This window comes from Callithrix jacchus, chromosome X (genome assembly GCF_049354715.1).
Source record: "Callithrix jacchus isolate 240 chromosome X, calJac240_pri, whole genome shotgun sequence".
In the NCBI taxonomy this organism is placed as follows: domain Eukaryota; kingdom Metazoa; phylum Chordata; class Mammalia; order Primates; family Cebidae; genus Callithrix; species Callithrix jacchus.
This window is the reverse complement of record NC_133524.1, coordinates 51,641,332-51,664,929: the sequence shown is the minus strand read 5'-3', so window position 1 is coordinate 51,664,929 and position 23,598 is coordinate 51,641,332. Positions and strand designations below refer to the sequence as shown.

The 23,598-nt window shown below is 38.3% G+C and overlaps 1 long non-coding RNA gene across 1 annotated transcript in view; it reads left to right on the top strand.

Annotated features, from left to right (window-relative positions):
• Positions 1-1,146: 1,146 nt before the first annotated feature.
• The window catches only part of LOC144581140 (uncharacterized), a 61,758-nt gene continuing 39,306 nt past the window's right edge, over positions 1,147-23,598 (top strand). The window contains exons 1-2 of the long non-coding RNA XR_013531669.1: positions 1,147-1,312; positions 4,689-4,727. This is a non-coding gene — a long non-coding RNA (uncharacterized LOC144581140). The remainder of the gene's footprint in view (positions 1,313-4,688; positions 4,728-23,598) is intronic.

Here is a 23,598-nt window from a genome sequence, read left to right as displayed (position 1 = left end):
CATATTCTCACTCATAGGCAGGTGATGAAAAATGAGAACACATGGACACAGAAAGGGGAGTACTAAACACTGGGGTCTATTGGGGGGAAAAGGGGAGGGCCAGAGGGAGGGGGAGGTGGGGAGGGATGGCCTGGGGAGAAATGCCAAATGTGGGTGAAGGGGAGAAGGAAAGAAAAGCACACTGCCAGTGTGTTCCTATGCAACTGTCTTGCATGCTCTGCTCATGTACCCCAAAACCTAAAATCCAATAAAAAATTAAAAAAAAAAGTTCTTAAAGAATAATAATAGTGGCCTTTAATGAAACCAGAAATCATTTGATTCTAAATCCATATTCGCCCCAGTCCTGCTCCGGGTCCTGAGAAAACTTCTTTCAACTTTTTTTTTTTTCTGTTTCTCAGGCATTTACTACATTTCTAAATCACAGGGCTTATACTGATTGTAGTATGTTGCAAAATGATCACAAGTGAGACTTCTGGTTTCAGCTCTTTCATTGTTAAGAAGCTAGAAATTGTCACCCCACCTCCTTCTTCTAACAAAAGCTGAACAAACTTAATCAATGGCTTAAATAAAAAACTTATCAGAGAATTGAGATTGCAGGGTAAGCCATTACTCTGAAAGACCAATCTAAGGAGTCACTTAAATGGTAAATTTCCTGAATTGCTTCGGGCTGAATGTGGACTAGCACGAGAGTAAGGGGTCCTCTACATGTTCATGGGCTTTACCTTTAGGAAAATGTTCCCTTGTCCGGGCAGTGAGGGGTGACGCCGTACACCAGGCGTCAGAGACAGCTGTGTGGCAGGCAACTCTTCAACCCACACCTGCTGCGGAAACTTTAGCGCCGGTGTGTGTTGGGTTGGTGATGATGCTCTCATGCTTTCTGTGCCCTGGAGGAGCGTGAAGCCGGAGGTTGCTAAGTGGAATGTAGGTGCTGCTGCTTCTGGCACAAACTGCAGTTGTAATCCAGGATTCACGCGCCTGTAGGGGCTCAGACTTCAAATTGAACCGCGTCTCAGCGGCAGCCCCAGGTGCAATGAACGAGGCCCGGCTACCAGAAGGTGTCCCGCTGGACCTTGGCGGCGCCCTAGCAACTGAGCCTCAGACACTGCGCGCCCAGGTTCATCTCATTGGTGGACGCCGCGGGCCCGCGAGTTCGGAGCGGCGCGTCTAGCTGTGGGTCTTTGGAGCCGGCCTCGCTAGCTTGCCAGCTTCTTTTCGGTGGTGCTCTTTGCTACCGCTAGCTTCCTGACCCGGGCTTGGACAGCAGACTGCGGAGCGCCCCTGGCGCCAGGTGACCGAAGTGGCTGCGCAGAGGGTATGACAGGGGTCGGGGAGAGGAGCAAGCAGAGGAGGGATCCCTGGGTTGCTCTTTGCTGCATGGTTGGGTGGCGGTTCTCTTTCTTACTCTGCCCATGGCATCCTCAGCCCTGAACGTAAATCCGGCCCAGTCGTGGCCCTGCAGCGTGGGCGGCGCAGGTGGGTGTTGGGGGGGGAGGGGAGTTTCCGGTTCTAAGAACTTACTGGGCTGCTGCTTTGTTTGTATTACCAAAATTGTCCACTTGTTGAAAATGACTCTACGAGACCCTTCCCTTTATTTTAAAATGAGAGCTTCACTGGTATAACATGTTGGTAAAATAAATTTGCAGCTCCTTCTCCAAGAGATATTTTTACATTGTCCACCATACCTGGAGATTGCCTATGCTGTCGTCCTTATGTGCATTGACATTACATACCCAGAGTTTCCATGCTCATTCTGTTACATACCGGCCCTGTAACCATGGAAATGGATCCGAAGTTCTCTGGTTCCCAGTAATCTTATACTTTAAAAAAGGGAATAATATATCCTAAATGCAGCAGAGAGTAAATGCAAGAATTTATTTGAAATAATACAGCAGAAAGGAACTGGATATATTATATATGTGTGTGTATATATATATTATATATATATATACATATTTCTACATTTTTTTCAATAAGTTTTCAGTTTTCATTAGATTTATTTTTAGTTTTCCTGCCAAGATTCAGGAAGTGTTCTAGTTGCTGGATGGATAAAAGCCAACATAACTTCATCCTTTTCCTCAAGCGTCTCACAGTCTTGTATGGTAACCATACACACAGAAAAATTACATGAAAGGGCTTAAAGTGAAGAATTAGAAGCCTTTTAGGAGTATAATGAGAATGCATATTGAGACACAAAGAGAAAAGCTGCAGACTGAGATGGACTGGGGATGAATGGTCAAAGAAGAAACAGGAAACTTGAGAGAGCTGTCTCCTTGTGAGTGTAGGGCTCATCTCTTTTTGACAATTCCACTAATCTGGGTTCACATTCTTTGTTCTTTCAGTGTAACCCATAATGACATCTATGCCTTTCATCTTAAAATAACAAGAACAGTGGGCTCTGGGAACACAGACTATGACCCCTTAACCACAGCCAGAGGTAGGTGGGTAGGATCAGCATAGGCTCCTCTCAAGAGAATGTGATTATGAAGTAGATACTGTTATTATCCCAATTTACAGAAGAGTTGTCTGAGAGCCAGAGAGGTTATGTAACTTGCTCAAGGTCTCACAGCAAGGCAAAGGTGGAAACCATTTTCAACCCCAGGTCTGTCTGGTCCCAGTGTCTCATGCGGTTTGCATTACCTTGAGCTCACTCTTAGTGACAATGTCATTCGTTTTTAATCTCAGCCACCAGTTCTAGGCACTGCTTGCCTTGGAATTGTTAAAAAAAATTGCTGAATACAGTGAAGAAACTTATTGGATGACATCTTCCAAGGAAAGATCCCAAATACTGACATTTTATTGGAAACAATGACTTAAGTGATAGGACCAGGATTGGAATGCAGGTGTGTCTTATCTGTCTCCAAAGCCTATGTCATTTTCATTACATGTGTTAGTGCATAATGTTAAATCCCCTTTTGTTTTTCTTCTCTTTAGTGAAGCTGAAAATTCACCAGGATTGGGCGAGATTTTTTTTTTTTTGAGGCGGAGTCTTACTCTGTCACCCAGGCTGGAGTGCAGTGTTGTGATCTTGGCTCATTGCAACCTCCACCTTCTGGATTCAAGTGATGCTCGTGCATCAGGCTCCCAAGTAGCTGGGATTACAGGAACCCCCCCAGCATGCTGGGCTACTTTTTGTACTTTTAGCAGAGATGGGGTTTTGCCATGTTGGCCAGGTTGGTCTTGAACTCCTGACCTCAGGTAATCTGCACGCCTTGGCCTCCCAAAGGAGGGATTACAGGTGTGAGCCGCCATGTCCAGCCTGAGATTTTTGTTTTAAGTAGAGTTTTAGAATGATATTTTAGTTCTCAGAATTTATTTGTCCTACCTCAGTTACACTCTACTTAGTTTCTTTGTAAAAATACATAAATGTTCTTTATTTGATATATACAATTAATGGTAACAACTATCATTTACTCATCCACTATATATTCTTGTAGCACCTTTGAAATAAGTAGTATTATCCGTATTTTATGTAATAATAATTGCTAACTTTAATGACCATCTAACGTTTGTATGGTGCTATTCTATCAGGTTTCATCCCTATTTTTTTTCTTCTTCTTTCTCTCTTTTTTCCCCCCTCATCTTGATGCCTATGTAGTCGTGACCAGTTTCATCTCAATTTAATTCTTCCAGAAGCTCTAAGAGAGATGAATTATTATGGAGCTTATTTTTCAAATGAAAGAACTGAGGTACAGAGAGGGTCAGAAAATTTCTTATGGTCACACTAGAAGTTAGTAGTGAAGCTGATGCGAACCAGGCAATCTGGCCCTGGAGTCATGTGTTTCTCTCTCCCACTTACTGACTCATAAGTGCACCATGAGTCAATTCACTACGTGGAGGAGGACATACGAGCTTGGTCAAGCCCCTCTGCTGTGAAGTTGGCAGCAGAGATTCAAATCCAGATATGTGTGATTCTAGATCACACATACTCTACTCCCCTTGTTCCTTTCCCTCAAAATGGTTGCCCTTCTATTTCATTGACACTGTACAGTAAGCAGATATTTATTAAACAGCTACAGTAGAGTGAGGCTTAGAGAGGAAAATCAGAGAAATAGCTCTGCCCTGCAAGCTCTTAGAATCTAGTGGGAGAGACAAACACATAGAGAGATAATTTTATTAGAGTGTTTTAAATGTTATGGTAAAGAAAGACTTTCTGGAAGAGGTGGCACTTCATTTATGTGTAAATGGATAAGCAGATGGTTTAAGGGATGTGGGGGTAATTCAGACAAAAGAATTGTATGAGCAATGGCTCAGAGACTGGAAATAGAATGGTGTGTGGGTGAAGGGGAGCTACAAATGCGTGTGTTCAATGTGAATGGAAAAGGTGTAGGAAGATGATTTTAATGAGGTTAGCAAGTATAAGATTATGAGGACCCTTGAATGCCATGCTAAGGACTCAAAGACATATATCATGTCACCGCTACTGTAACCTTCCTTCCCAATTCCTATTCTTGGCATCTCAGAACTTCCTGAGGCTTGATAGAACAGAATGTAAGAGGATGATATTTTTGGTTCCTAGGGGGTAGGGTTGGGAGGGACATCCAGAAGGAATGAGCCAGCAGGCAGGAAAGAGTACAGGTAGGGACTACATAATGGAAGGGTTTATATCAGTGTGTCAGAGAAAGAAGATGCAAGAGATTGCTGATTTACTGAAATCCTCATTCTTATTTTTATTCTTTCTTATTCTGAAGTTTCCACGATGCCTGCAGAAGTTCTAAGCCTCACATCTGGTGAGTATGAAAGGAGTATGTGTGTGTGTGTACATATGTAGGATAGAATGAACCTGAAGCTAAGTCTGATTTCTAGATCTAGGTTGGTATAGAGTGAAAAATAATTGGCTATGGTGGCATAGGAGCCAGACGATGGGGTGGGGAAGAGCTAACTTACACTTAACATATCTACATCTACATTTCCCCTAGTAAGAGCATGAGGCTAAAGGTAAGTCCAGTATTCAGAAGGGAATTGCCAGTGTTTGCTTCCATACCTGAACAACTAACCAGGGATGCACCTTTTGACTTACACATTCTTTTTTTTTTTTGAAAGAAAGAGAAAGAGAAAGGGGGAGAGAGAACTGTAGTCTTGCTCTATTGCCCAGGCTGGAATGCAATCTAAAAATAGGTATTAAAAACCTCTTTTATGCTGATAACTGTGCTTAACAGTGGAGACAGGAAGGAATAAGGGAAGAAAATAACAACCAACCAACCAATATTTCATTTAAGTCTGTGAAATGCTATGCAAATGCTGAAGAGTGATTTATTTCCAATTATGTGGTCACTTTCAAAATGGGTGTAATGTGATACTGAGAAAAATGTATGTTCTGTGGACCTGGGGTGAAGAATTCTATAAATATTCACTGAGTTTACTTGTTCCAGGTCTGAGTTCTAATCATAGATGTCCCTGTTAATTTTCTATCTCATTGATTCGTTGAATATTAACAATGTGGTGTCAAAGCCTCCTGTGATTATTGTGCGTGAGTCCAAGTCTCTTTATAAGTCATTAAGAACTTGTCTTATGTATCTGGGTGTTCCTGTATTGGGTGCATATATATTTATGATCATTGACTCCTGTTGTTGCATTGATCCTTTTACCATTATGTAATGCCCTTCTTTGTTTCTTTTAGTCTTTGTTACTATTAAAGTCTATTTTGTCAGAGACGAAAGTTACAACTCCTGTTTTTTTTCTTTTTGCTCTTCATTTGATTGGTGAGTCTTCCTCCAATCCTTTGTTTTGAGTCTTTGTGTGTTCTTGCTTATGAGATGGATCTGGATACAGCATACTGATGGGTTTTGACTTTTTATTCAATTTGCCTGTCTGTGTCTTTGATTGGGGCATTTAATCTATTTAAATTTAGGATTAATATTGATATTTGTGAGTTTAATATTGTCGTTTAATGCTATCTGGCTATTTTGCCCATTATTTGATATAGATTCTTCATTATGGAGATACTTTTTACCTTTTGATAAGTTTTTGGGATGACTGATACTGGTTGTTCCTTTCTGTGTGTAATGCTTTTTTCAGAAGCTCTTGTAAAGCAGGCCTGGTGGTGATGAAATCTCTGAGTGCTTGCTTGTTCATGAAAAATTTTATTTTTCCTTCATTTATGAAGCTTAATTTGGCTGGATATGAGATTCTGGGTTGAAAATTATTTTTTTGAGGATATTGAATATTGACCCCCCACTCTCTTCTAGTTTGTAGGGTTTCTGCTGAGAGATCTGCTGTGACTCTGTTAGGCTTCCCTTTATCGGTAACCTGACCTTTCTCTCTAGCTGCCCTTAGAATTTTCTCCTTTATTTTAACCCTGGTGAAGCTAACGATTATGTGTCTTGGGGTTGCTCTACTTGAGGAATATCTTTGTGGTCTCTGTATTACCTGGAGTTGAGTATTGTCCCACCTTACTAGGTTAGGAAAGTTTTCCTAAATAATATCCTGAAGAATATTTTCCAGCTTGGATTCATTCTCTTCATGACATTCAGGTACACCTATCAAACGTAAATTAGGTCTTTTCACATAGTCCCATATTTCTTGGAGACTTTGCTCATTCCTTTTTACTCTTTCTTTTCTAATCTTGTCTTGTTTCATTTCACTAAGTTGGTCTTCGACCTCTGATATCCTTTCTTCTGCTTGATCAATTTGACTGTAAAAACTTGTGCATACTTTGTGGCATTCTGATATTGTATTCTTCAGTTCCATTAATTCACTTATATTCCTCTCTAAATTGTCTATTCTCGTTAGGATTTCGTCAAACCTTTTCTCAAGGTTCTTAGTTTCTTTACATTGGGCTAGAACATGTTCTTTTAACTCACAGAAGTTTCTTATTATCCACCTTCTGAAGCCTAAGTCTGTTAATGGAACGCACTCATTCTCCATCAGGCCTTGTTCCCCTGTTGATGAGGAACTATGATCCCCTGTAGAGGGAGAGGCATTCTGATTTTGGGTATTCTCAGTCTTTTTACACTGATTTCTTCCCATCATTGTAAATTTATCCATCTGTCGTCTTTGTAATTACCGACTTTCAAATTAGGTCTCTGAGTGGATGTCAAACTTGTTGATTCCCAGCGCCTGAATCTGAGCAACCCACTGTGCTGGCTAAAACAGCGACATTAAGATTCATCGTGCTTTTCTGCCCTGGAGTCTCTGGTCTGGCTTCCCTATTGAGTCTCGTTTTCAATCAGCTGAATGGGCAACTCTGCCTTCCCAGAGCTCCAAACGTCGACCAAAAGGGGACCCAGTCCTGTTTACTCTGCACCAAGAACCGCCACGCCAAGGCACTGGCAAAACCACTGTGCCGGCCACAAGAGTCACGCTGGCGACCCGTGGGGCTCCTCCACTGGGAATCTCCTGGTCCTTGAGCAACAAAAATTCATCTGAAAGTGTGGCATCCTCTTGTTCTCTGTGCTTTCACTGGGAGCTACAATCCTGAGCTGCTAGTAATCGGCCATCTTGGATCTCTCTCCTGACTTACACATTCTTTTAGTAGCTATAGTAAGTCTTGGTTGTGCTTTGATCTGGAAGCCAGTAAAGATACATAAATTTATGCAAATCATAAGTTCAAAAGCTAATGGTTTTTCTTTTTTGTTTTTCTTTTAATTTCAATTTTTTTGGGTACGTATTAGGTGTGTGTATTTATGGGGTACATATTTCGATACAGGAATACAATGCATTGTAATCAGGGAAAATAAGGTATTCATCACCTCAGTCATTTACCTTTTCTTTGTGTTCCAATGCAATTATACACTTTTATTTATTTTAAAATGTATAATAAATTGTGGCCTACCGTTATCCTGTAGTGCTATTAAATCTGGATCTTATTGATTCTGTCCCTGTTTACCATAGGCACTTACTCATTCCCACCCACTACCAGAGGTTGGCCTCTGGTAACCATTACTCTACTCTCTATCAATGAGTTCAGTTGTTTAAGTTTTTAGCTCCCACAAATAAGTGAGAACATTCAAAGTTTGCCTTTCTGTGCCTGGCTTATTTTACTTCACATAATGACCTCCAGTTCCATCCATGGTGCAAATGACAGGATCTCATTCTTTTTCGATGGCTGAATAGTACCCTATTGTGTACATGTACCACATTTTCTTTATCCATTAATCTGTTCATCTGGATACTTAGGTTGATTCAGGGACTTGGTTACTGTGAATAGTGTAGCAATAAATATGGGAGTACAGATACCTCTTTGATATACTAATTTCCTTCCTTTGGGATATATATCTAGCAATTGGATTGTTGGATCATATAATAGTTCTATTTTTAGTTTATTGAGGAACTTCCAAACTGTTTATCACAGTGGTTGTACTAATTTACATTCCAACTAATAGTGTATGATGATTCTTTTTTCTCCACATCGTTGTTAGCATTTGTCGTTATTTATCTTTTGGGGGAAAAGTGTGATTTTAATGAGGTGAGATGATATCTCATTGTAGCTTTGATTTGCATTTCTCTGATAATCATTGATGTTGAGTACCTTTTCCCATGTCTGTTTGCCATTCGTATGTCTTATTTTGAGATATGTCTATTAAGATCTTTTGCTTATTTTAATTGGATTATTAGACTTTTTGCTCTTCAGATATTGAGCTCCTTATATATTCTGGTTATTAAGCTCTTCTTGGATGGTTTGCAAAGGTTTTCTCCCATTTCGTGGGTTGTCTCTTCATATTTTGATTGTTTCCTTTGCTTTGCAGAAGCTTTTAAACTTGATGTGATCCCATGTGTTCATCTTTGCTTTGGTTGCTTGTGCTTGTGGGGTATTATTCCAGAAATCGTTGCCCAGTCCAGTGTCCTGGAGAGTTTTCCCAATGTTTTCTTTCAGTAGTTTCATAGTCCAAGGTCTTAGTTTTAAGTCTGTAATTCATGTTGATTTGATTCTTGTATATGTTGAAAGATAGGGGTCTTGTTTTATTCTTCTGCATATGGATATTCAGTTTTCCTGGCATTATTTATTGAAGAGACTGTCCTTTCCTTAATGTATATTAAGGCACTTTTGTTGAAAATGAGTTCAGTGTAGATGGATGGAGTTATATCTGGGTTCTCCCTTCTATCCATTTGTCTATGTGTCTGTTTTTATGTCAGTACCTTGCTGTTTTGGCTACTATATCTCTGTAGTAAGTATAATTTGAAGTCAGGTAATATAATTCCTCCCATTTTGTTCTTTTTGCTCAGGATAGCTTTCACTAATTGGGGTCTTTAGTGATTCCACATAAATTTTAGGATTTTTTGTTGTTTCTGTGAAGAATATCATTGGTATTTTGATAGGGATTGCATTGAATCTGTAGATTGCTTTGGGTACTGTGAATATTTTAAACTCATTAATTCTTCCAATCCATGGATGTGGAAGATATTTCCAGTTTTTTGTGTTCTCTTCTATTTCTTTCATCGGCATTTTATTTTTATTGTAGAGATCTTTCACTTCTTTGGTCAAGTTAATTCCTATATATTTAATTTTATTTGCAGTTATTGTAAATGGGATTACTTTTTAATTTCTTTTTCAGATTGTTTCCTGTTGGCTTATAGGAGTGCTACAGATTTTTGTATGTTGATATCGTATCTTGGAACTTTACTGAATTTATCAGTTTTAATAGGTCTTGGGTGGAGTCTTTAGATATTTCCAAATAAACGATCATATCATCTGTAAACAAGGATAATTTCATTTCTTCCTTTCTAATTTGGATGCCCTTTATTTCTTTCTGTAGTCTGATTGTGCTAGATAGGACTTCTGGCACAGTGTTGAAAGTGGGCATTCTTTATCATGTTCCAGTTCTTAGAGGAAAGGCTTTTGATTTCTCCTTATTCAGTGTGATACTAACTGTTGGTCTGTCGTATATGGCTTTTATTGTGTAGAGTATATTCCTTCTATCCTCAGTTTTTTTTTGAGAGTTTTATCATGAAGGAATGTAGAATTGTATCAAATGTGTTTTCAGCATCAATTGAAATAATCGTATAGATTTTCCCCTTCATTCTGTTGATAGGATGTATCACATTGATTGATTTGTGTGTGTTGAATCATAAATCCTATTTAGTCATAATAAATGATATTTTTAATGTGTTGTTGAATTCGGTTTGCTAGCATTTTGTTGAGGACTTTTGTATCAATATTCACCAGAGATATTGGCCTGTAGTTTTCTTTCTTTTGATGAGTCATTGTTTTTGGTATCAGGGTAATACTGGCCACATAGAATGAGTTTGGAAATATTCCCTGCTCCTCTATTTTCAGGATAGCATGAGTAGAATTGGTATTAGTTCTTTAAAAGATTGGTAAAAGCCCACAGTGATGCCATTGGGTCTCAGAGTTTTCTTTGTTGGCAAACATTTTACTTACAGCTTCTCATTACTTGTATTGGTATGTTCTGATTTTAGATTTCTTCATGGTTCAATCTTGATAGGTTGCACGTGTCTAGGAATTTATCAATTTCTGCTAGATTTACTAATTTTTTGGCATAGAGTTTATCATAGTAGGCTATAATGATCCTCTGAATTTCTGAGGTATTGGTTTGTAATGTCTCCTTTTTCATCTCTAATTTTATTTATTTGGGTCTTCTCTTTTTCTTGGTCTGGCTAAAGGTTTTCTGATTTTGTTTATCCTTTCAAGAAACCAACTTTTTTATTGATCTTTTGTATCTTTTATTTCAATTTTATTTATTTCTGCTTTGATTTTTATTATTCTACTAATTTTGGGTTTGGCTTGCTCTTTTCTAGTTCTTTAAGAGGGATCATCAGGTTGGTGATTTGAAATATTTTTAGTTTTTTGATATAGGCACTTATAAGTATAAACTTTCTTCTTAATACTTCTTTCACTGTATCTCACAGGTTTTGCTATGAGATATGATCTCATCCCAATTAAAATGGCTATTGTCTTTTCTTTTTAACTTTTATTTTAGGTTCATGGGTACATGTGCAGGTTTGTTATATAGGTAAACTCACGTCACAGGGATTTTGTGTACCTATTAGTTCATTACCCAGGTACTAAGCACAGTACCCAATAATTATTTTTTTCTAATCCTCTCTTTCCTCCTAACTTCCTCAAGTAGGGCCCAGTGTCTCTTGTTCCCCTTTTAATGTCAATTTGTTCTCATTATTTAGCTTCCACTTATAAGTGAGAACATGTGGTATTTGGTTTTCTGTTCTTGTGTTAGTTTGCTAAGGATAATGGCCTCTAGCTCCATCAATTGTTCCTGCAAAGGGCATGATATCATTCTTTTGATGGCTGCCTAGTATTCATGGTGCATATGTACCACACTTTCTTTATCCAGTCTACTGTTGATGGACATTTAGGCTGATTTGATGTCTGAATGCAGCTATTGTGAATAGTGCTGCAGTAAACATACATATACATGTGTCTTCATGGTAGAAAAATGTATATTCTCTTGGGTATATACTCAGTAATTGGATTGTTGAGTCAAATGATAGTTCTGTTTTATTTGTTTGAGGAATTGACACATTGTCTTTCATAGTGGTTGCAGTATAAATTTGAGAGACCACAAATGCTATTTGGAGATTTTGTTGAGAGAACAGCTTTCTCCCCTCCATGGATGGAGGTTTATATAGAGTCCGAGAGCAATTAACAATAAAATCATACCTCACCATCCACGGTGCCAAAGCCCCATACATTGTTGACTGCTATCCTTACCTAATGTGAATCTTTACTGTGATTAAGTTATATAGTGCATTATTTAGTATTCCTGTGGATAAGGACATTCAATGTCTCTTTGCTTTTGCTTGGGAAGACAAACAATACATATAGATACTCATACCTTAGGGATTCACTGAAAGTCCAACTAACTTTTAAAAAATATTAGAAGCAGATCTCTCAGATATTGACTTCTTAAGAAATCTATTTTATTTTATTTTTTTTTGAGACGGAGTTTCACTCTTGTTACCCAGGCTGGAGTGCAATGGCGCGACCTCGGCTCACCGCAACCTCCGCCTCCTGGGTTCAGGCAATTCTCCTGCCTCAGCCTCCTGAGTAGCTGAGATTACAGGCATGCGCCACCATGCCCAGCTAATTTTTTGTATTGTTAGTAGAGACGGGGTTTCACCATGTCGACCAGGATGGTCTCGATCTGTTGACCTCGTGATCCACCAGCCTTGGCCTCCCAAAGTGCTGGGATTACAGGCTTGAGCCACGGTGCCCGGCCCAAATCTATTTTAATACAATACATAGATGATTTGCTTCTCCATTCAGAGGATAAGGAAGCCTCTATAGAAGATGGGATTCACTTATTACAACAATTAGCCTTAAAGGAATGCAAGGTGTCAAAGGAAAAAAAGGTATCAGTTTTGTCAAAAACGGGTAAGATATTTGGGTCATCTAATATCAAGGGAAGGTCTTTTTATCCACCAGGATAGAATAAAAGAAATATTGGCCTTCCTATTCCCCAAACTAAGAAACAATTAAGAGGATTTGGGAGACTGGCAGCATACTGTAGAAATTGGATTCCAAGCTAAAAAACACCAAAAAAAAAAAAAAAAAAACCCCTCAAACTCTATATACTCTTTTAAAGAAATTCAAACCAGATCTTCTGGAATGGACTGAGGAAAATTCATTAACATTGGAAGAGATTATAAAGAGCCTTTTAAGTTCCCTAGCATCTATATCCCATTTCATTGTTTGTTCATAAAAATAAGGGAAATGCTTTAGGTGTTATGTCAAAAAAAAAAAAAACACTGAGACCAAAGTAGACCTATAGGATACTATAGTCAGCAAGTGGACCCCATGGCTAAAAGATTGCCACCTTGCCTGAAGACAGTAACTGCCACTGCTCTTTTAGAAAAAAACAAAACAAAACAAAACAAAACAAAACAAAAAACTGGAAAAATAGCGATGGAATTTCCTCTCACTGTTTTCATTCCACATTCTGTGGAAGCACTTCTGAATTCAAATCACACTCAACATTATTCTGTCAGCAGACTAGCTTTTTATGTAGTTCTTCTTTGTGTACCTCGCTTCACAGTCTTTAGGTGCAATAATATAACCCTGCCACCCTTCGGTCTCTGCCTTCAGATGAGATGCTGCATGATTACATACTCTTAACTGACAAGTGTCTCTCTCCTAGAACAGACCTGCCGGAGACTACCCTTACTAACACTGATGTTGTTTGGTTTACAGATGAATCTTAGTTAAAAGATCAATCTGGGACTTACTGTGCAGGCTATACAGTAGTATATTTAACTGAAGAAATGCAAAGTGCTTCCTTTCCAGAAGTCACCTCAGCTCAATAAGTAGCATTGATAGCATTAATCAGTGCCTGTCAATTGGTGAAAATAATAAATGCTAATATTCATACAGACAGCAGATATTCTTTTAGATTAGCTTATAATTTTGGAATGCTACGGAAGCAAAGAGGATTTTTAACTTCTGGGCAGCCCATAAAAAATAGATATACTATTTCTTAATTATTAGAAGCAATATTATTACCCAAATCACTGGCCATTATTTAAATTCCAGGTCATTCCAAATCAGATACTCCAGAAAGCAAAGAAAATCAGCTAGCTGATAAGGTAACAAAAAGAGCTGCTCTAAATGTATCTAAACAAGAACAGCAATTTATGTTAACTTTAAAAGAAGCACTCTAAAAAAGAGAATAATTTTTTTAAAGGCACCTGAATTTGACATAAAATGAACTAAATCTAGAACTCCAAAATCCAAACAGGAAACTTGGAAAACAAAAGAAGGAACATATTCTCCCAAAGATTAGATATAGTAAGGGTAAAAAAAAACTTGCCTATACTTCCTGCTGAATTATATTCATCATTTTTACCTATGTATGTGATTTCACTCATTGGGGGCCTGATAAAATGGTTGCTTGTGGAAAACAGTATTTTTGGAAACTTTCTCTGACTATAGCTCATGAGGCATACAATTGATGCCATATCTGCCCAAAATAGAATCCAGGAAAACTTTAACAGTTCCCGAGGACATTTTTCTTTACTTGAAGGCCGCTTTGAAATATGGCAATTAGATTTTATTTAGCTGCCACTATCAAAAGGATACAATTCTGTTCTACTGATGATTTGCATGTTTTCTTGTTGAATAGAAGCATTTCCATTCAGAGAAGAAATGGCCTTAGGAGCAAGTAAAATTCTCTTAGAAAAAAGTATTCCAACATGGGGAGTTCCTATGGAATTTCAGAGCAACAGAGGCACTCATTTCACTGGACAGATAGATCAATCAGTATGTAAAATTTGGCCCATCCTCAAACAATTTTATTGTGCATATCATCTTCAATCATTTGGACTGGTGGAATGTACAAATGGAATAATTAAAACTCTGTTGCCAAAAATAGCAGAAGTTCTTAATATTCCATGGCTGAATGCTCTTCCCTTCATTTTGCTTAACCTCAGATCAGCCCCTTTTGGAAAACAACTGTTGTCCCCATTTTAAATAACAACTAGAAGACCTATGAGTCTACCCCAGGACATTATAACTCCATAATTGCAAGGGGAGACAGTTTTACTTATTGTTCTAACCTTATTAATTAACTAAAAATCATAACCTAGTAAAATATTATTTTTATAGTGGGGTTCCAGGAAATAAAGAATTCAAGACCCACAATTTTCAACCAGGAGATTTTGTCTACTGGAAATGGCATCTTAAAAAAAATTTTTTTGTGGGTACATAGTAGGTATACATACTTATGGGGTACATGAGATGTTTTGCTACAGGCATGCAATGTACAATAAGCACGTCATGGAGAATAGGGTATTTATCCACTTAAGCATTTATCCTAGTATACTCTTTAAGTTTTATCTAAGTATATTCTTTAAGTTTTTAAAAATGTACAATTTATATTGACTATACTCACCCGATTGTGTTGTCAAATAGTAGGTCTTCTACATTCTGACTACTTTTTGTACCCATAAACTATCCCCACCCCCAAGCCTTCACTATCCTTCCCAGCCTCTGGTAACCATCCTTCTACTCTCTATCTCCATAAGTTCAATTGTTTTGATTTTTAGATGCCACAAATAAGTGAGACCATGTGATGTTGGTCTTTCTGTGTCTGGCTTATTCAATCACAATTATCTCCAGTTCCATGCATGTTGTTGCAAATCACTGGATCTCATTCATTTTTATGGCTGAATAGTCCTCCATTAGGTATATGTACCACATTTTCTTTCTCCATTCATCTGTTGATGAACACTTGAGTTGCTTCCAAATGTTAGCTGTTGTAAATTGCTGCAACGAATATAGGAGTGCATACACCTCTTCCATACACTGATTTTCTTTCTTTTGAGTATATACCAGCAGTGGGATTGCGGGATCATATGGTAGCTCAATTTTATTTTTTGAGGTACCTCCAAACCATTGTCCATAGTGGTTTTAATAATTTACCATCAGTGTACAAAGGTTCCCTTTTCTCCCCATCCTGGCCAGCATTTGTTATTGCCTGTCTTTTGTATATAAGTCATTCTAACTATTGTGAGATATCTCATTGTAGTTTTGATTTGCAGTTCTCTGATGATCAATTATGTTGGATACCTTTTCGTATGCCTGTTTGCCATTCATATGTCTTCTTTTGAGAAGTGTCTATTCAAATCTTTTGCCCATTTTATGATAGGATTATTAGTTTCTTTCCAGTAGAGTTGTCTGAGCTCATTATATGTTCTGATTAGTAATCCCTTGTTAGATGGGTAGTTTGCAAACATTTTCTCCCACTCTGCAGGTTGTCTTTTAACATTGTTGATTGTATCATTTGCTGTGCAGAAGCTTTTTAACTCGATGTGATCCTATTTGTCCATTTTTGCTTTGGTTACCTGCGCTTGTGGGGTATCGTTCAAGAAATCTTTGCCCAGACTAATATCTTGGAGATTTTTCCCAATGTTTTCTTGTAGTAGTTTCACCATTTCAGGTCTTAGATTTCAGTCTTCAATTTATTTTAACTTGATTTTTGTATACGGGGGGGCAGAGAGAGAGGGGGGGGTCTAGTTTCATTCTTGTGTATATGGATATCCTATTTTCCCAGCACCATTTATTGAAGACATTGTCTTTTCCCCAGTGTATATTCTTGACACCTTTATCAAAACTGAGTTCATTGTAGGTGTATGGATTGTTTCTGGGTTCTTTATTCTGTTCCATTGATCTATGTCTGTGTTTATGCTAGTACCAGGCTGATTTGGTTACTGTATCTCTAGTATAATTTGAAGTAAGGTAATGTAATTCCTCCAGTTTTGTTTTTTTGCTTAGGATAGCTTTGACTATTCTGGGTCTTTTTTTTTTGAGACAGAGTTTCACTCCCGTCACCCAGGCTGAAGTGCAATGGCGCGATCTTGGCTCACTGCAACCTCTGCCTTCCGGGTTCAAGTTGTTCTCCTGCCTCAGCCTCCCGAGTAGCTGAGGCACCTGCCACAATGCCCAGCTAATTTTTTTCATATTTTTAGTAGAGATGGGGTTTCACCATGTTTGCCAGGCTGGTCTTGAACTCCTGACCTCAGGTGTTTCACCTGCCTCAGCCTCCCAAAGTGCTGGGATTACAGGCGTGAGCCACTGCACCTAGCTGACTATTCTGGGTCCTTTATGGTTCCATATAAATTTTAGAAATGCTTTTTCTATTTCTGTGAAGAATGTGATGGGTAGTTTGATAGGGATTGCATTGAATCTGTAGATTGCTTTAGTGGCATGGACAATATTCTTTCAATAACAATACTGATTTTTCCAATCTATTAACATGAAATATATTTCCATTTTCTGGTGACTTCTTCAATTTCTTTCATCAGTGTTTTATGTTTTTATTTAAAGAGATCTTTCTCTTCTTTGTTTAATTCCTAGCTTTTAAATTTTATGTGTGGCTATTGTAAATGGGATTTGTTTTTTCATTTGTTTTTCACATTGTTCACTATGGGCATATGGAAATGCTACTGATTTTGCATGTTGACATTGTATCCTACAACTTTACTGAGTTTATTTATTGGTTCTAATAGTTTTCCTGTGGAGTATTTAGTTTTTTCCAAATATAAGCTCATATAATTTGTAAACAAAGATAATTTGTGTGTTTTTTTTTTTTTTTTTGGTAACTGTGTGCCTTCTATATTTCTCTTGTCTGAATGGTATAGCTAGGACTTCCAGTACTGTGTTGAATAACAGCATTGACACTGATCATCCTTGTCGTGTTCCAGATCTTAGAGGAAAGGCTTTCAGTTTTTCCCCATTCAGTATGATACTAGCTATGTGTGTTTCATATATGGCTTTTATTATGTTTATATATATTCCTTCTATAACCAGTTTTTTGAGGGTTTTTATCATGCAGAGATGTTGGATTTTATTGAATGTTTTTCAGAATCAATTGAAATGATCATATGGTTTTTCTCCTTCATTCTGTTGATATAATGTATCACGGTGATTGATTTGCACATGTTGAACCATCCTTGGATCCCAGGGGTAAATCTTGCTTGATCATGATGAATGATCTTTTTCATGTTTGTTGAATTCAGTTTGCTAGTATTTTGTTGAGAATTTTGCATCGATATTCTTCAGAGATGTTGTTCTGTAGTTTTCTTTTTTTCGATGTGTCTGTCTGGTATTGGTATCGGGGTAATACTGGCCTCGTAAAATGAGTTTGGAAGTGTTTCTTCATCTTCTATTTTTCAGAAAAGCTTAAGTAGGATTGATATTAATTCTTTAAATGTTAGTAAAGTTCAGCAATCAAACCAGCAGGTCCTGGGTATTTCTTCTGGGAAAATTTTTGTTACAGCTTTGATCTCATTACTTCTTATTGGTCTGTTCAGGTTTTGGATTTCTTCCTGGTTCAATCTTGGTAGGTTTTATGTGTCTAGGAATTTGTCTATTTCTTGTAGATTTTTCAATTTATTGGTATATAGTCATTTATAGTAGCCACTAATAATCATTTGAATTTCTGTAGTATCAATTATTATGTCTCTGTTTCCATTTTCATATTTCATTTACTTCTATCTTATTTTTCTTTCTGTGTCTGACTAAAGGTTTGCCAATTTTGTTGAACTTTCCAAAAAGCCAACCTTTGTTTCATGGATCTTTTGTATTGTTTTCTTAGATTCAATTTCATTTGTTGCTGCTCAGATCTATTGATTTCTTTTCGTCTACTAATTTTGGGTTTGGTTTACTCTTGCTTTTCTAGATTTTCTAAGATGCATTGCTAAAATGTTCATTTGAAGATTTTCTTCTTTTTTGATGTAGCCCTTATAGCTATGAACTTCTCTCTTAATATTGCTTTTGCTGTATCTCATAGGTTTTGGTACATTGTATTTCTGTTACCATTTTTTTCAAGATAATTTTCAATTTCCTTCTTAATTTCTTTATTGACTTACTGGTCGTTGAGGAGCATATTGCTTAATTTCCATGTATTTGTATAGTTTCCAAAATTGCTCTGTTATTAATTTCTAGTTTTATTCAATTGTGGTAAGAGAAGATGCTTGATATTATTTCAATTAGTTGAATGTTTTAAGACTTGTTTTGTGACATATGGTTTATTCTTGAGAATATTCCGGTTCTGTGGAAAAGAATGTATATTCTCCAGCTCTTGGATGAAATGTTCTATAAATATATATTAGATCTGCAACTCTTGGATAAAATGTTCTGAAAATATATATTATATCTATTTGGTCTGTAGTGCAGATTAAGTCTCATGTTTCTTTGTTGATTTTCTGTCTGGAAGATCTGTTTAATGCTTAAAGTGGGGTGCTGAAGTCTCTGGCTATGATTGCATTGGGGGTGAACTCTCCCTTTAGCTCTAATAGATTTTCCTTTATATACCTGGGTGCTCCAGTGTTGGGGGGCATATATATTTAAGATTGTCATATTCTCTTGCTGATTTGACCCCTTTATCATTAAACACTGGCCTTTTTTGTCTTTTCAAATAGTTTTTGTCTTGAAATCTATTTTGCGGCCGGGCGCGGTGGCTCAAGCCTGTAATCCCAGCACTTTGGGAGGCCGAGGTGGGTGGATCACGAGGTCAAGATATCGAGACCATCCTGGTCAACATGGTGAAACCCCGTCTCTACTAAAGATACAAAAAATTAGCTGGGCATGGTGGCGCGTGCCTGTAATCCCAGCTACTCAGGAGGCTGAGGCAGGATAATTGCCTGAACCCAGGAGGCGGAGGTTGCGGTGAGCCGAGGTCGCGCCATTGCACTCCAGCCTGGGTAACAAGAGCGAAACTCCGTCTCAAAAAAAAAAAAAAAAAAAAAAAGAAATCTATTTTGCCTGATATAAATATAGCTATTCCTGCTCTTACAAAAGAATGTGGAGAATACACATTCTTTTCCACAGAACACGGAATATTCTCAAGAGTAAACCATATGACAGGTCACAAAACACAAAATATAGTTTTCCATTTACATGGAATATCATTTTCTCTCCCTTTATTTTCAGTCTATGTGTGTCATTATAGGTGAAGTATGTTTTTTGAGGACAACAGATCAATTGCTCTTGTTTTTCATGCATTCAGCCAGTCTGTGTCTTTTGATGTGACAATTTAGTCTATTTATATTCAATGCCATTATTAATAAGTAAGGACTTCTGCCATTTTGGTATTTGTTTTCTGGCCTTTTCTTTCATCTTTCTTTCCTTCCTGTCTTCCTCTAGTGAAGGTGATTTTCTCTGGTAATATGATTTAAGTTTCTTGCTTTTTATATTTGGTGTATCCATTGTATATTTTTTTGGTTTGTGGTTACCATGAGGCTTGTAAATACTATCTTATAACCCATTATTTTAACCTGATAAAAACTTAACACTATTTACATAAACAAACAAAAACAAATAAAACTTTACACCTTAACTTTGTTCTTCTGCTGTTTAACTTTTTGCCATTTATGTCTTATTGTACTGCCTATGCCTTGAAAAACTTTGTTGTAGTTATTATTTTAATTGGTTTATTGTTTAGTCTTTCTACTTAGGATAAGAGTAGTTTACACACCATAGTTACAATGTTATAAAATTCTGTATTTTTCTGTGTATTTGTTATTACCAGTGAGTTTTGTACCTTCAGGTGATTATTGCCCATTAATATTCTTTTCTTTCTGATTAAAGTCCTCAGTTTAACATTTCTTGTAGGACAATAACATTTCTTTCTGGTGTTCATGAAATCCCTCAGCTTTTGTTTGCCCAGGAAAGTCTATTTCTCCTTCATGTTTGAAAGGCATTTTTGCCGCATATTCTATTCTAGGGTAAAATATTTTTTTCTTCAGTGCTTTAAATATGTCATGCCACTCTCTCCTGGCCTGTAAGGTTTCCACTGAAAAGTCTGCTGCCAGAGGTATTGGAGCTCCATTGTATGTTACTTGTTTCCTTTCTCTTGCTTCTTTTATGATCCTTTCTTTGTCCTTGACCTTTGGGATTTTGATTATTAAATATCTTAAGGTAGTTTTCTTTGGGTTATATCTGCTTGGTGTTCTATAACCTTCTTGTACTTGGATATTGATATGTTTCTCTAGGTTTGGGAAGTTTTATCTCTTTGAATTAAATTTCTACCCTATTTCTTTCTCTACCTCTTCTTTAGGGTCAGTATGTCTTAGACTTTTCCTTTTGATGCTATTTTCTAGATTTTGTAGGCATGCTTCATTGTTTATTCTTTTTTTCTTGTCTCTTTTATGTATTTCCAAATAGCCTATCTTTAAGCCCATTAATTCTTTCTTCTGCTTGATCCATTCTGCTATTAAAGGATTCTGATGCATTTTTCAGCATGCCAATGGCATTTTTTTCAGTTCCAGAATTTCTGCTCCTTTTTAATTATTTCTATATCTTTGTTAAATGTATCTGATAGAATTCTGAATTAATTATTTATGTTCTCTGAATTTCTTAAGTTTCCTCCAAACAGCCATTTTGAATTACCTTCTCGAAAGATCCCATGTCTCTTTTTCTCTAGGACTGGTCCTTAGTGCCTTATTTAGTTCATTTGGTGAGATCATGTTTTCCTGGGTGGTATTGGTGCTAGTAAAGGTTCTCTAGTGTCTGGGCTTTGAAGAGTGTAGGTATTTATTGTAATCTTCACTGTCTGGGCTTATTTGTAGCTGTCCTTTTTGAGAAGGCTTTCTAGATGTTGGCAAGGACTTGGGTGTTGTGATCTAAGCTGTGTCTGCTTTAGCGGGGCATGCCAAGCCCAATAACACTGTGGTTCTTGCAGAGTCATAAAGGTATCACCTTGATGGTTTTACACAAGATCCAGGCAAATTCTCTGGATTACTAGGCATGGGCTCCTGTCCTCTTCCATTAATTTCTTGCAAACATACAGAGTCTCTCTCTTTCTGTTCTGTGCCACCTAAAGCTGGGGATGGAGTGACCCAGGCACCCTGTGGCAACCACTACTAAGACTATACTGGGTGAGATCTGAAGCCAGCAAAGTTCTGGGTCTTGCACAAGGCCTGCTGTAACCACTCCCTGACTACTGCCTGTGTTCACCAAACAATCAGGTGGCACTACAATCAGCAGGTGGCAAAGTCAGCCAGGATTGTGCTATGTCCTTCCCTTCAGAGCATCAAAGTCCTCAGGCTTTGGGTGGGTCCAGAAGTGATGTCAGCGAGTCAAGGACTAGAATCAAAAACCTTAGACGTCTACATAGTATACTACTGTATTGCAGCTGAGCTGGCACTTCAACCACAATACGCAATCCTTCCCTTTCTTCCCTCAAAGGAACCTTACCTTGTAGCCACCACCACCCCTGGCCATGAGGAGTACTGCCAGACTACCACTAATGTTCCCCCAAGGCCTGAGGTCTCTTAAGTCAGCATGTTGTGAAGGTTGCCTGGCCTGGGACTCACCCTTCGGGGAAGCGAGCTACATTCTGTCTCAGAGAAGGTCCAGAAATGCCATTTAAACATCAAGTCCTGAAATCAGAGACCCCCAAGAGCCCACTTGGTGCCTACCTCACTGTGGCTGTGCTAGTACCTGGAACCAGCACATGTCGGAGGCTCACCCAAGGCCTTTGATGTGGTACCTGGCCCAAGATCTCTTCAGTTAGTAGATGATGAATGCTGCCAGGACTGGGTCCTTTTCTTCAAGGCAGTGGGTTTACTGGCTCGGAGTGTGTCTGTAAATGTTATTCAGGAGCTAGGGCCTGGAATCGGGACCTCACAACTCTGACCTGTGCCCTGTACTGCTGTGGCTGAGCTGGTATCCCAGATGCAAGACAAAGTCCTTCCCACACTTCCCTCTCCTCTTCTCAAATGAAGGAAGGAGTCTGTTTTGGAGCCATGAGCTGTGCAGCTTAGGGGAGGGGCTATGTCAGCACTCCTTGGCTGCCCTAACTCCTCATGTCTCAGTAGGTCAAGTCCCCCTGCCCCTACCACTTAGTCCACTGTCTCTGGGCTTAGTTCAGCCCTATGACTCATCTCCCACCTAAGAGTTTCACTTCTTATGTTCTGGAATGCCTTTCAGGTTTACTCGGAGACACAAAGTGGTATAGCTCTTGGTAGTGAGGTTTGTAGGCACTCCAGTTCAGACTTCTGGGATGGGTGATTCACCTCTGGCTGGGGCTGGTATAAATGCTCCCTTCGTGGAAAGGCCTCAGCTCTATTTGGTGTGATTTTCCTTTTTGCTCTAAGAGGACAGCACTGAGTTCAGTGCCTCAAAATTGTTGTGTTGTTTCTTTGCCAGCACCCAGAGAATCTCTGCACCGATTCCACCACTGCTGGGGTAGGGGAGGGGTAGTGTTGGCAATTCAGGACTGCTTTTTGTATCTCTTCAGTGCCTCTTTCAGTGATATGAAGTTAAAACAAGGTACTATGAGTACTCCACTGATTTTCAATTCTTATGAAGGTGTTTTTTTTTTTGTGTGTGTAGACAGTTGTTAACTTGGTGTTCTTGCTGTTGGTGGTGGGCAAGGTGGGGGAGCAATCAGACAGCTTTCTATTCAGTCATCTTGCTTTTGCCTCTCCCCAGCATTTAAAAAAATTTTTCTCAAAACAAAATGGGATACATGTGCAGAACATGCAGGTTTGTCACATAGGTATATGTGTGCCATGGTGGTTTGTTGCACCTATTGACCCATTCTCTAAATTCCCTCCCCTCGCCCCCTATCCCCCAACAGGCCCTGGTGTGTGTTGTCTTCCTGTCTACATCCATGTGTTCTCAATGTTCAGTTCCCACTTATGAGTAAGAACAGGTGCCGTTTAATTTTCTGTTTCTGTGTTAGTTTGCTGAGGATGATGCCTTCCAGCTTCATCCATGTCTGCAAAGGATATGATCTCATTCCTTTTTATGGCTGCATAGTATTCCATGGTGTATGTGTACCACATTTTCTTTATCTAATCTATCATTGATGGGCACTTGAGTTGGTTTCATGTCTTTGCTGTTGTAAATAGTGCTGCAATAAACACATATGTGTGCATGTGACTTTATAGTAGAATGATTTTTATTCCTTTGGATATATACCCAGTAACAGGATTGTTGGGTCAAATGGTACTTCTGGTTCTAGACCCTTGAAGAATTGCCATACTGTCTTCTACAATGGTTGAACTAATTTACATTCCCACTCACAGTGTAAAAGCATTCGAATTTCTCTACAGCTTTGCAGCATCTATTGTTTCTTGACTTTTTAATAATTGCCATTCTGACTGGCATGAGATGGTATGTCATTGTGGTTTTGATTTGCATTTCTCTGATGATCAATGATGTTGAGCTTTTTTTCATAT